Here is a 12,585-nt window from a genome sequence, read left to right as displayed (position 1 = left end):
ATTATTAAAATTAAATTGAGTTTATAATTAAGTTAAGTTATTAACTTATATACAAACTTACAATTTATATTTAAACTTTTCCCGATTTAAAAGTATAAGGATAAGTGCGTGTTATTGCAATGAGTAACTGATTAATTGTGACTTTTTTCTTATAAATATATAATATATATTATTATATGCATTATGTTACATCGTAATCATATATATTCTATATACATAGCAAATGATTGATTCAACTTAATTAAGTTATTATTAATGACTTATTATATTACGGTATTAATGACTTAAGATAAGATTATCAAAAACTGAATATTTTACGAGATATTTTTATATTTTATGTAAAAAAAATTGTTAACTTATCAAACCTTATAACTCAAAAGTACTTATAAGAGAAAAATACTTTATTATAGTGTCTTTGAAAGCTCTCGAGATAAGCTGCAAGAATATACAAAGAAAAATAGCAGATTCCATTTAAGAAATTAAGTGATCTTTATGTGATCTTTAAAGGACTATCCAAGATTAAATCTTTACTACTATTTTATATTTTGTGTCTCCCTCGAAGTCATACAACTTTTGTTTCAAACATTTTACTAAAATTACATAATATCAAAATATTTGGCTGTGAAAGTTAAAATGGGACACCCCTCTGTATAATATTAAATAGAATTATATATCCGTTATTGTGCGATTACGTGGACTATTTTTTCCTGGAATTTTATTGCACTTACGTAACATTAGTATAACTTTTTTACTGAAATCAAATCAAATATATTAAGACTCGACAAGAGTGATAAGCAGATTCCAAATAAAGTCCCTATAGAAAAAGTATATGGATACTAATATGCACGCTTGGCCGCCATATTCAATCAAATACCGGAATTGCTTATTCGTGATTATTTTAAACAACTGTTCAGTTTCTTTATGCTCAATTTCTTTATTCATAATCCGCTCTTATATTTAACATCGTTTTATTGTCAGGGTAATAACTATACATGTATATGTACAAAACAAATGGAAGCTCGCTGAAAATGGCGGAACCAATCACTTCGGCACTGTCTAGATTCTTTATAGAGACTCTAACTCCAAACTGATAATAGAGACCCTATGCGGTGACAATGCGAAACCGGTTTCAGGCTTACCAACCTGAAAACAGAGGTGTAAAATCTCCGTATACGTATAAACAAACACCATTGCATTGCTCGCGCGGCTCTGTACCGCAGACCACAGAGAGAAAGCATAGAATAAGATCGCTATAATTTACATAATAATGTGTAAAACGTATACTTATCTGATTATATTAAAAACAAAAAAATTTTATTTTTTTATTTATCTTTTTTAATATAAAATCGATATTGTTCCAATTTTGTTTCTATATGTACTTTAGTCGTGAAAAAAGCATTTATTATTCTATTCAACTAATAAAAAGAAAAGAGGGCAGAAAAATTATCGTATCAGTAAAACAAAACGGTTTTAGGATCAAATATGTAATTTTCAAAATCAAATTTAAAACTTGCATAAATATTATACATAATGTGTATAATTATTATGCATATACATAAAAATATATTAATATATAATTTACTATTTAATTTATCTTTAATAATTTCATAATTATACTTTCTCTTACATAACTATAATTACATTATATGTATATATACATATATATATATATATGTATATATATATATATATATATATATATATATATATATCATCCAAACAGCACACAATATTTATGATAAAGATTCATAAATATTTATGAATATATATTTTTTTTAATATTATATAAATATTTTGAAAATGTTTTATATAAAAATCTTTGTTTAACATATTATTAAAACATAGATTAAATATTTCATATAATATTTATGGTATGTAAAGATAAATATTTATAGTAATTATTTTGTAAATATTTTTTAACTAAATTTATTAGTTCTTTCATTTACCGCTATATATGTGACGTATCTTTCTCGTATTTGATTTTCGTCGTGAAAATTATATAAGGCTGACAAAAACGGAAATTAATAAAGTTAAAAATGTTATAACATTATTTCTATTTTTGAGCTACATTCTGCAACAGAATGTCTTTTAACAAATAAATTTACGTATATATCGATGTGTACGTCAATTTATTTGTTAAACTATTCTGTTGCCTAAGTATATATTCAGTGTATATTATAATTTTGTATTCTATTTTAAAATAAATGTTTAATAAATTACTTATAAACATTTTTTACACATTTTTAACTTTTTATAATGGCTAATAGAGTTTGAAAAACACAAAAACATCTAATCGACCAAATTTTAGATTAGACTATATCAACCGATCGTTTTGATTAAAAAATCATTGATTATATCTTTTCAACTCATGATTTCTTACTGACAATGAGTGTTTATTAAAGAAAATATAAATTTAAAAAATCTGTATTATTAATGATTTAATAAATATATTTATAATATTTATCATAATATTTATCGTAAATATTTTTTTATATTTATGGTAAATATTTATAATCTATTGAATCTAAGACTTCAAAAACATTTATAAAATATTTATGATAAATATTTATAAAATATTAAAATAATTATTATAAATATTCTATAAATATTTTATAAATATTCTGTGCTGTCTGGATATATATCACAATCGTATTGTTACGTTCTGACTTGTGGAAAGGAATGTCAACAGGAGGGCGTAACATATATTTGTCTCAATAGTGAGTGCTCTCGAGTCGAACGAATTTGTAAAGATCGCCGAACAGGTCAACGACCAGAAGGGCTGCTTTAATTCAGTCGACAGGTATAGTTCGTTCGTTGGCCCCTTAAAAGAATTTAATCTTTATTATGCAGGAACGGACCCTAAAGCAATCTCGGAATGGAAGGAAATGGAAGCGAAATCAGTTAAGTATTACAAATAAATAATAAATTCATTAATAAAAATTTAATTTATTTTCTACCTTAGAAATTTTCTTTTAAAATGTGAGAAAACGCATATTTACATAAGAATATAATCTGTTTCTTTTCTTAACCAAATATATAAGCATATGTGTGTATATACTTATGTTGTGTGTCGGATTCGCGAATGGTGAAAGAAAGAGTGTAACGTTAAGACATATGAATAGTATTCCGATTGGCATTTATAAATTGTAATCTAATAATTGAAATTTTAAATAAATTATTGCAAGTTACTTGAAGGGATCATGAGAGTTCTGTGATTTTAGCAGAGCAACGGAGATAAATAAATAACCGCAATCAATGGGAATATACCAATCGAACATATTATTAATGAGGATCAGGGTTGGGTAAGTTGATGATTTTTTAAGTTAAGTTAAAGTTAATTGCTTATAAAATTAATTTAGTTAAGTTAAAAGTTGCATGAACAAAAAAATAACTCAGTTAAAGTTAAGTTAAAATTAAATTTAAATTAAAAGTTAATTTTTAAAAGCATTTATATTAAATTAGATTTTTTTTGTTAATTTTTTAAAAATTTATAATAAATAACAAAAAATTTTTAATTTTTTACGAACAAAAATTAACTTGGTTGAAGTTAAGTTGAGATTAAATTAACTGAAGTTAAATCAAAATTTAATTTTTAAAAACATTATTTATATTAAATTAGAATTTTGTTTGTTAATTCTTTTAAAATTTATTACAAATAACAAAGAAATTTTGATTTTTATATAGAAATAAATTTTTCTGTAATTACAATTGATGACAAATAAACATAAAAATTAATAATACTTTAATTTAAAAATAATACATTTATAATTTATAGAAAACAATAATAGTATTCAGAGATTAAAAAAATCTAACTTAGGAAAAAAGTTAATAAGGTTAATAATAAGTCAAAAATAATTATAGTTGAAGTTAAAAATGATTATATTTTAAATTAACTAAGCTAAAATAAAAGTTATTAACTTTTAACTTTTTTTTAATTTTTAACTAATGAAGTAGTTATTACTCAACTCTGATGAGAATATATCAATCAGATAAGGAAAATCGAGGATGAGAAGCAAGAGATATAAGACTACGATAAACTTTCTGTAAGAACTCGTCTAAATTGAGATTTGTTTAGCAGACTCGAACCTATTGTATAAGTCATATATTATAAGTGCATAGCTTTTCAGATAATGGAAGCTTTAATAGGGAATCGAGAAATTAATCAAGCGCGGAACTAACAGCTGTCAACGCCGAAAGGATTTATCCCTCTTCTAATAAATTCATCTTCAAAATGATGTAACGTGAATTTATTCTGGATATATCTATTATATCTCTCGAATTTCTGGATGAAAATAGGGGAAAGCTGAGGATTATAACGGGGTGTGCGTGTTTTTATTGTACAGGGTGTCCCGCATAGGAAATTGCTGAAACTAATCAGCTATTATTTTTTAATGCGTGCAGTTATTGAGAAAACAAAAATTGTATTGTAAAGAGGAAAGTCTGCAGTTTTTAATGGATATAAATAAAATGTTTGTATACTAGTTTCTATTTTATTGAAAAAAAAGTAATGAAAAAAGTGCTAATAATCACATATGTAAACTAATGATAAATATTTTCGAAGTGCCCATCATTTGAATTTGTACAAAATTCTGTTCTTTTACAAAAATTCGTAAAAGTTTTTTCTAATATGTCATTTTTAATGTTATTGCATGACAATCTTTTTAATAGCTGCTATTAAATCTGGCACTGTTAAAAATATTTATTATTAGTTTATGTGAGTCGATGTGATTATTAATTCATTACTTTTTTCATTACTTTTTATCAATAAAATAAACTGGTATATACAAACAATTTATTTATATTCATTAAAAACTGCAGATTTTTCTCTTTCCAACACAATTATTGTGTTCTGAATAACTGCATGCATTAAAAAATGACAGCTAATTAGTTTCAGCAATTTCTTATTAGAGACCCTCTAATAATATAATTAGAGGGTCTCTATTCCTATGAAACACCCTGTATGTCTAAATGTGTGTTCATTAATATCTAAGTTATAATTATTATTATTATCTTTTTTGATAAGCGATGTATAATTAATATGATTTAAGTTAATTTTGTTAAATCTTAAGTTGCATCGACTTGCGCACGAGCCAAATCTCGATTAAGGTATTGATTCTGGTAATTTCGCGACCGTTTAATAATTCTTTAAACTTTAAGAAATTCGCGTGTTCTCTAAAGAACAGAAATAATGAAATAAATCGTAAAATATTCTCCTAAATTATTATCTTTAAACATTGATTTTTATTTTATCACTACATTATGCCAAGAAAGTTTGTCAAGGAAACTTAAAACATAGATGCAACATGCAATTTTCAAAATTATATTTAAAATGTATGTAGATGAATATATAACCCTTATGGGTATTTATCACTAGTAACTAATTACTGTACATCAGTATTTTAAGTACTCGAAATAAAAGTGATTATTTGGACTTAGTAGTGATCAATTTCCATAAAGGAAAAGTAATAATATAAACATATAGTTACTTTATTTTACAAATTAATCACATTATGTATATATCTTAATCCTTGATATCAATTTTACAGTAATTATTTATGTATATTCCTCTTTCTAAAAAAAGACATATGTATAATAATAAAATAACCAAAAGATACAAAATCGATCTTTTATTTATTTCCCTAATTAATTAACATATACATATATTAACGTTTCGACTTTACTTAGTCTTCTTCACTATAAATTATTAAAATTATAAAAATATTCGGTGAAGTACTAAATGATTTACCGCTCTTCCGTATAACGTGTTAAAATTGTAAAATTATTCGGTGAAGTCATACAATGATTTAACGCTTTTAGTGATAAACATTTATTTAGTATTTCACCGAATATTTTTATAATTTTAATAATTCACTTTTATCTGGGCATATATTTTAACAGTTCAGCTAAAAAGAACAGACCTATTGTTGTCACTTTTCCGCGATGCTGATTGGCTGTCTCGATTCGCGTTGTTATGCGTTAGATTCATAGCATCGAGTAGCTGTTGAGAAGGTTAACAATTTGACAGTTATCACCGTAAAATATATACAGTAGCGTGCAAAAGTTTTGAGCCAAAAGGTTTTCAGATATGTATTTGTTATACAATAATCGCTAAACAAAAGTTTATATATATAAACAAATATATTTATTTGTACTTCAATTATATAAGCTTGACAAACTCTTAATGATTTTAAATACTTTATTTTATCACAATGTTTTATTACAAACAGTGCAATAGTATTGCGCCAAATATTTAATATTTTCATAAAACAAAAAAATATTTTTGAAAACTAACAAAAAATATAAAGTAAATCTTTTTTAAACTTAATACTTTGTTGCCATGCCTTTAGACGCAATCACTGCAGCACAACGGCGAGGCATTGATGCAATTAAGTTAGAAATGCAATTTTGTGATAAATTTTACCATTGAGTTTGCAAATCTTGCCATAATTCTGCCTTATTTGAATGTTTTTTTTTTCCTGAGTAGTTTGAGTTCTTGCCACAAATGTTCAAGAGAATTCAAGTCCGGTGATTGTGATGGCCAGTCAAGAACTTGAATTTTTTTTGTGGTAAAAAATGATTTTATTAGTTTTGATGAGTGTTTGGGGTCATTATCTTGTTGGAAAATCCATCCACGTGGCATTTTTTGAGTTGCATATGGCAACATATGCTGTGTCAATATATCACGATACATTATTACGTCCATATGGATCAACTCCATCATAAGAAAATGATCCCCAAACCATCACATTACCACCACCATGTTTTATAGTAGAAATTTGATATCTTGAATTATATCTTGTGCCTGTCGGACGTCGTACATACTTTCTACCATCATTTCCAAATAACTGAAATTTTGATTCGTCGGAAAAAAGTACTTTTCGCCATTCAGCTGCAGTCTAATGTTCATATTTTCTTGCAAAATTTAATCGGGCCTTTCTATTTCTTGCACTAATTAATGATTTTTTAACACCAACACGTCCTACAAGTCCCACTTTCTTTAGACGTTGAGATATTCTACTCCGACTAAAATCAGCAAGATTTTCTTCTCGTAGTTTTCGATAAATATCCATAGCAGTTTTTCTAACATCTTCTTTTAATCATTTTATCGACACGCTTTGTAGTTTTGCGAGGTCTACCGCTTCGTGGTTTATCAACTAGAGAGTTCGTTGACTTATATATTTTGCAATAATCCTATTTACTGTACTTTTATCAATTAATAAACACTTAGCAATTTCGCGAGAAACCTTTCCTTGTAAAGAAAGGTTAATTACGGCTTTGCGTAACTGAATGTTTGTATGTTTCGGCATTGGGGGGGGGGGGGGGGGGCGACAAGCAAGAGACTGAATATTAATTGAAACAAATACTTATACGAAGGAATGTAAACAAAGCGCGCTTGCAAGGTCACAATAAGAATGTGGCTCAATACTTTTGAACGCAGATAAATATTATTCAACTAAGTAAATAACAAATATGTAATTTAAACATTTTTTTAACTATACTATTATTTGTTTAATAGTTACATTAACTATTTTATATAAAATTTATTTTTAGAGTAAATAAATTTTATAGTGTATCTTAAAAAAATAGTTTGGTTCAAAACTTTTGCACGCTACTGTATATACATTTTATATAAATATATTGAGATATTAATTAAAAAATAAATAAGCGGACTTCAAAATATGGGAATACGTCCTTGAAATGATCCGCAGTTTGATAATAAAAAATATTAAAAATGTGACGTGTCCATACCTAACATAATGATTCGTATATTGGGTCCTAAAATTTGGAAAACTAGACAACACAACGCGCGCTTCGCGCGCACTATTGATATTGTTTTTCTTTTTATTTTATAACTGTCAAATTGTTAATCTTCGCGATGACAGTTGCTTAATAATTTAACAACAAAACGACTCAAGATAGACAATCGCAGAAAAGCGGCAACAATACTTGCAAGAATGTCCTTTTTAAAAAGGAACATAATTTTAATTCCCGAATTTCTATTATGTATTACATAATTTTAATTCGTCGAATTTTTATTATGTACATAATTTTAATTTGCCAAATTAATATTACAATCATAATTTTAATTCGCCAAAATTCTATTAAGTATTGTACATAATTGTAGTCACTGAATTTCTATTATATGTATGTACATAATTTTAATTTTTCTATTATATATACATAATTTCAAATCATCGAATTTCTATTATGCACATGATTTTAATTCATCGAATTTCTATTACGTACATAATTTTAATTCGTCGAATTTCTATTACGAACATTATTATAATTCGTCAAATTTCTATTATGTACATAAATTTAATTCACCGAATTCATATTACGAACATAATAAAAATTTACCGAATTATGTATATAATATAAATTTATCGAGTTTCTATTATATACATATAATTTTAATTTGCCGAATTTCTATTATGTATATAATTTTAATTTGATGTATTTCTTTTATGTAAATAATTTTAATTCGCTGAAATTCTATTATATATGTAATTTTATTCTTGAATTTTCATTGTATACATAATTTTAATTCTTTAATCTCTATTATGTTTAAATTTTGATTCGTCGAATTTCAATTATGTATATAATTTGAATTGGCTGAATTTCTATCAGGTACAATTCCACATTATTCGACAAATTAAAATTATGTACATAATACAAATACGGCGAATTAAAATTATATGCATAATAGATATTTAAGAATAAAAATTGTGCACATAATAGAAACTCGACAAATCAAAATTTAAACATAATAGAAATAATGTAAATGTAAGAATTAAAATTATGTACACACTGAAAATTCAACAATAAAATTTTGTACATAATATAAATTTGTCTAATTAAAATTGTGTACATATAATGGAAATTCGACAAATTGAAATTATGAACATAATAGAAATTCACGAATAAAAATTGTGTGCATAATAGAAATACGGGAATTAAAATTATGTACATAATAGAAATTTGATGAATTATAATTATGTATATAAGAGAAATTCGACAAATAAAAATTATGTACATAATAGAAATGAGAGAATTAAAATTATGTATTATGGAGACAACATATAAAAAAAAAAAATAATAATGATTTTTTCAAACTGATGTCTGAACGGTTTAATAACACAAGGCTTCTGAAATCATGGATTAACTGCAAAAAGAAGATATGTACATCTAAACAACAACTAACCTTTTTAATTCGGTGTAGACAATATAACTTTATTCCTTCACATATAAGCAAGATAAAAAACAACATCAGTTTTCATAGCAATTTAGTTAAACGTAAATTTGATAATATAAGAGTTTTAACAAGGCTCTGTAATATAAATATAAATTTAACGTATAAGACGGGCAACAAGAGCCAAATCGCGGATGACAATGCGTTATCCTAACGAAACTAAATAATTTTTCGTTAGAATTAAATACCGGTGCACAAGGCACCAAATTTTTACTTGGACACGGCCAAGATTTTAAATATGAAATAATCTCATATTTTGAGATTTAATTTCAATACCCCTTTAACCCCCCTACGGAAAATAAATAAATGAATGCAAGAGAAAAATATAGATCCGAAAATCGCTGAATCGGGAATCGAACCAGAGACCTTTCGCTTGCCGGGCGACTGCTCTTCCAGCTGAGCTATTCAGATCCTTTCGATTCTATACTTTTCTCTGTTATATATATTAATGTTGGTAAACAAACGCATTTTTTAAGCCAGCGTGTATCAAATATAAGAGTTTTAACAAGGCTCTGTAATATAAATATAAATTTAACGTATAAGACGGGCAACAAGAGCCAAATCGCGGATGACAATGCGTTATCCTAACGAAACTAAATAATTTTTCGTTAGAATTAAATACCGGTGCACAAGGCACCAAATTTTTACTTGGACACGGCCAAGATTTTAAATATGAAATAATCTCATATTTTGAGATTTAATTTCAATACAAAGTATTGAACTTCAGTACAACAGTATTGAAATTAAATCTCAAAATATGAGATTATTTCATATTTAAAATCTTGGCCGTGTCCAAGTAAAAATTTGGTGCCTTGTGCACCGGTATTTAATTCTAACGAAAAATTATTTAGTTTCGTTAGGATAACGCATTGTCATCCGCGATTTGGCTCTTGTTGCCCGTCTTATACGTTAAATTTATATTTATATTACAGAGCCTTGTTAAAACTCTTATATTTGATACACGCTGGCTTAAAAAATGCGTTTGTTTACCAACATTAATATATATAACAGAGAAAAGTATAGAATCGAAAGGATCTGAATAGCTCAGCTGGAAGAGCAGTCGCCCGGCAAGCGAAAGGTCTCGGGTTCGATTCCCGATTCAGCGATTTTCGGATCTATATTTTTCTCTTGCATTCATTTATTTATTTTCCGTAGGGGGGTTAAAGGGGTATTGAAATTAAATCTCAAAATATGAGATTATTTCATATTTAAAATCTTGGCCGTGTCCAAGTAAAAATTTGGTGCCTTGTGCACCGGTATTTAATTCTAACGAAAAATTATTTAGTTTCGTTAGGATAACGCATTGTCATCCGCGATTTGGCTCTTGTTGCCCGTCTTATACGTTAAATTTGTAAATTTGATAATTTTATAACGAAGAATCAATATAAAATGTTAAAATTTGAGATTGAAGATTTAAATGTTAATTTGAAATACTTACGAAAAAACATCAGAATTATTGAAGAAAGAATTTTAGACTGTTTGCCACAAGAAATAACAGATACATTTTTTCATCTCAACGAACATAAAATTATATCCTTTAACAATAAATTAAAAAATAACTCAATCAAAAAGTTTGAGTGTTTAAAACAAAAATACAACATTTGTTATAACCCGTTTAGAAAAATTGATAAATCGAGATGGTTGGTCAATATTAGTAATAAAGAAACTCCTAATACGGTATTAGAATTCTTGAGCTTAGGCGACAATTTTGCATTACCTATACAACAGAACGAAAAAAATAATAGAATAAATTATGTACTAGAAGTAGTTAGGAGCTTTGAGATGGGATGTGGTACAGTACCTGCAGAGACTATTCAAGCAACTACGGATTCTGTCGCGAAATCACTTAAAAAATTTTTGTATAAAAAAAGCATATTAATAGTTTTGATAAATACATTCTAAGAGAGTTCTCAGTATGTAAAAATACTACGCGAAAATAATGATATTCTTGTCACAAAAGCGGATAAATGTCATACTACTGTCATAATGGACACAAAAGATTATTATGAAAAAATGGAAACACTGCTAAATGACCAATCTACATATAAAAAATTAAATAAAAATCCGATTAATCAGTTGACCAATAAAATCAATACATTAATTAAGTCATGGCGTTATAATGATTTAATAGATGATAGAACTTATAAACGTTTAATATGTATATGGGAATTTACCACGTTATTATGGGCTGCCAAAGATACATAAGGCGGGTTTCCCATTACGTATTATATGTCGTCAATTGGAAGTCCGTTATATGTACAATCTCTCACGATACATTCACGATATTTTAAAAAAATTCATTGCAAAACCATAGTCACACGTCACAGATGAATGGTCGTTCGTTAAAACTATTAACGATGTCAACGTTAGTGATAATGGCATTATGGTTTTGTTAGATGTGAGTTCAATGTTTACGAACATTCCTAAAGAACTCGTTCAAAAGGCTATTAAAAAACGATGAATTGATATTACTGAAAACACAAAATTTAACTTATTGCAATTTTTATATGCAGTTTTACGGTTCATAACGGGCAGTTTTACGATCAAATCTTTGGCAGCCCAATGGGTTCCCCGTTATCACCAATTCTTGCAGATATGGTGATGGACAATCTAGAGACCACTACTACCACGACTACCACGACTACAACTACCACGAACGACTAAAATTCACATATGAAGTAGAGACTAAGTCTTCAATTAATTTTTTAAACACAACAGTCATTCATTGTAACAATAAAATAATCACTAACTGGTATAGAAAGCCTACTTGGTCAGGCAGATATATAAATTTTCATTCAAACCATCCTGCCAAATACAAAATTAACACAATATATAATTTAGTAGACCATGCAATTTTATTATTTAATGAAATATTTCACACAAATAATATAAATATAGTACATGACATTTTAATTAATAACTGCTTTCCAGAACAATTAATTAAACAACATATAAATAAACGAATGAATTTTTTGAAGAACCGTAATCATAATAATGACGTAAACAATAATAAAATACATAATAAAAAAACGAATTACATTTTTCTACCATATGTTAAATATTTGAGTCGGAATTTAAAAGGTGCGTTTAGAGGGAACGGTATAAACATTGTCTACAAAATAACTAAAAAACTTAACAACTTAATAAGACTCGGCAAAGATAAATTATCAATTAACGAAAGAACAAATGTTGTATATAAAATAGATTGTAATAATTGTAACGCTACATATATTGGCCAAACAAAATGTCATCTACATACTCGTGTTAAAGAACACTTGAACAATATTAAATTACATGCAACAAATTACTCAGTAATTAGTAAACATAAAACA

The 12,585-nt window shown here is 26.6% G+C and overlaps 1 long non-coding RNA gene across 1 annotated transcript; it reads left to right on the top strand.

The window, feature by feature from the left end:
- Positions 1 to 3,103: 3,103 nt before the first annotated feature.
- On the top strand, positions 3,104 to 4,426 carry LOC114928146 (uncharacterized). Its single transcript, XR_003819030.2, has 3 exons — positions 3,104 to 3,302; positions 3,952 to 4,043; positions 4,128 to 4,426. It is a non-coding gene; the product is annotated as an uncharacterized LOC114928146 (long non-coding RNA).
- The last annotated feature ends 8,159 nt before the right edge of the window (positions 4,427 to 12,585 follow it).

The sequence above is a fragment of the Nylanderia fulva genome, unplaced genomic scaffold, assembly GCF_048542155.1.
Source record: "Nylanderia fulva isolate GAGA-0341 unplaced genomic scaffold, ASM4854215v1 Scaffold88, whole genome shotgun sequence".
Lineage (NCBI taxonomy): Eukaryota > Metazoa > Arthropoda > Insecta > Hymenoptera > Formicidae > Nylanderia > Nylanderia fulva.
The sequence above is the reverse complement of the archived record's forward strand: the minus strand, read 5'-3'. Positions and strand labels throughout refer to the sequence as shown.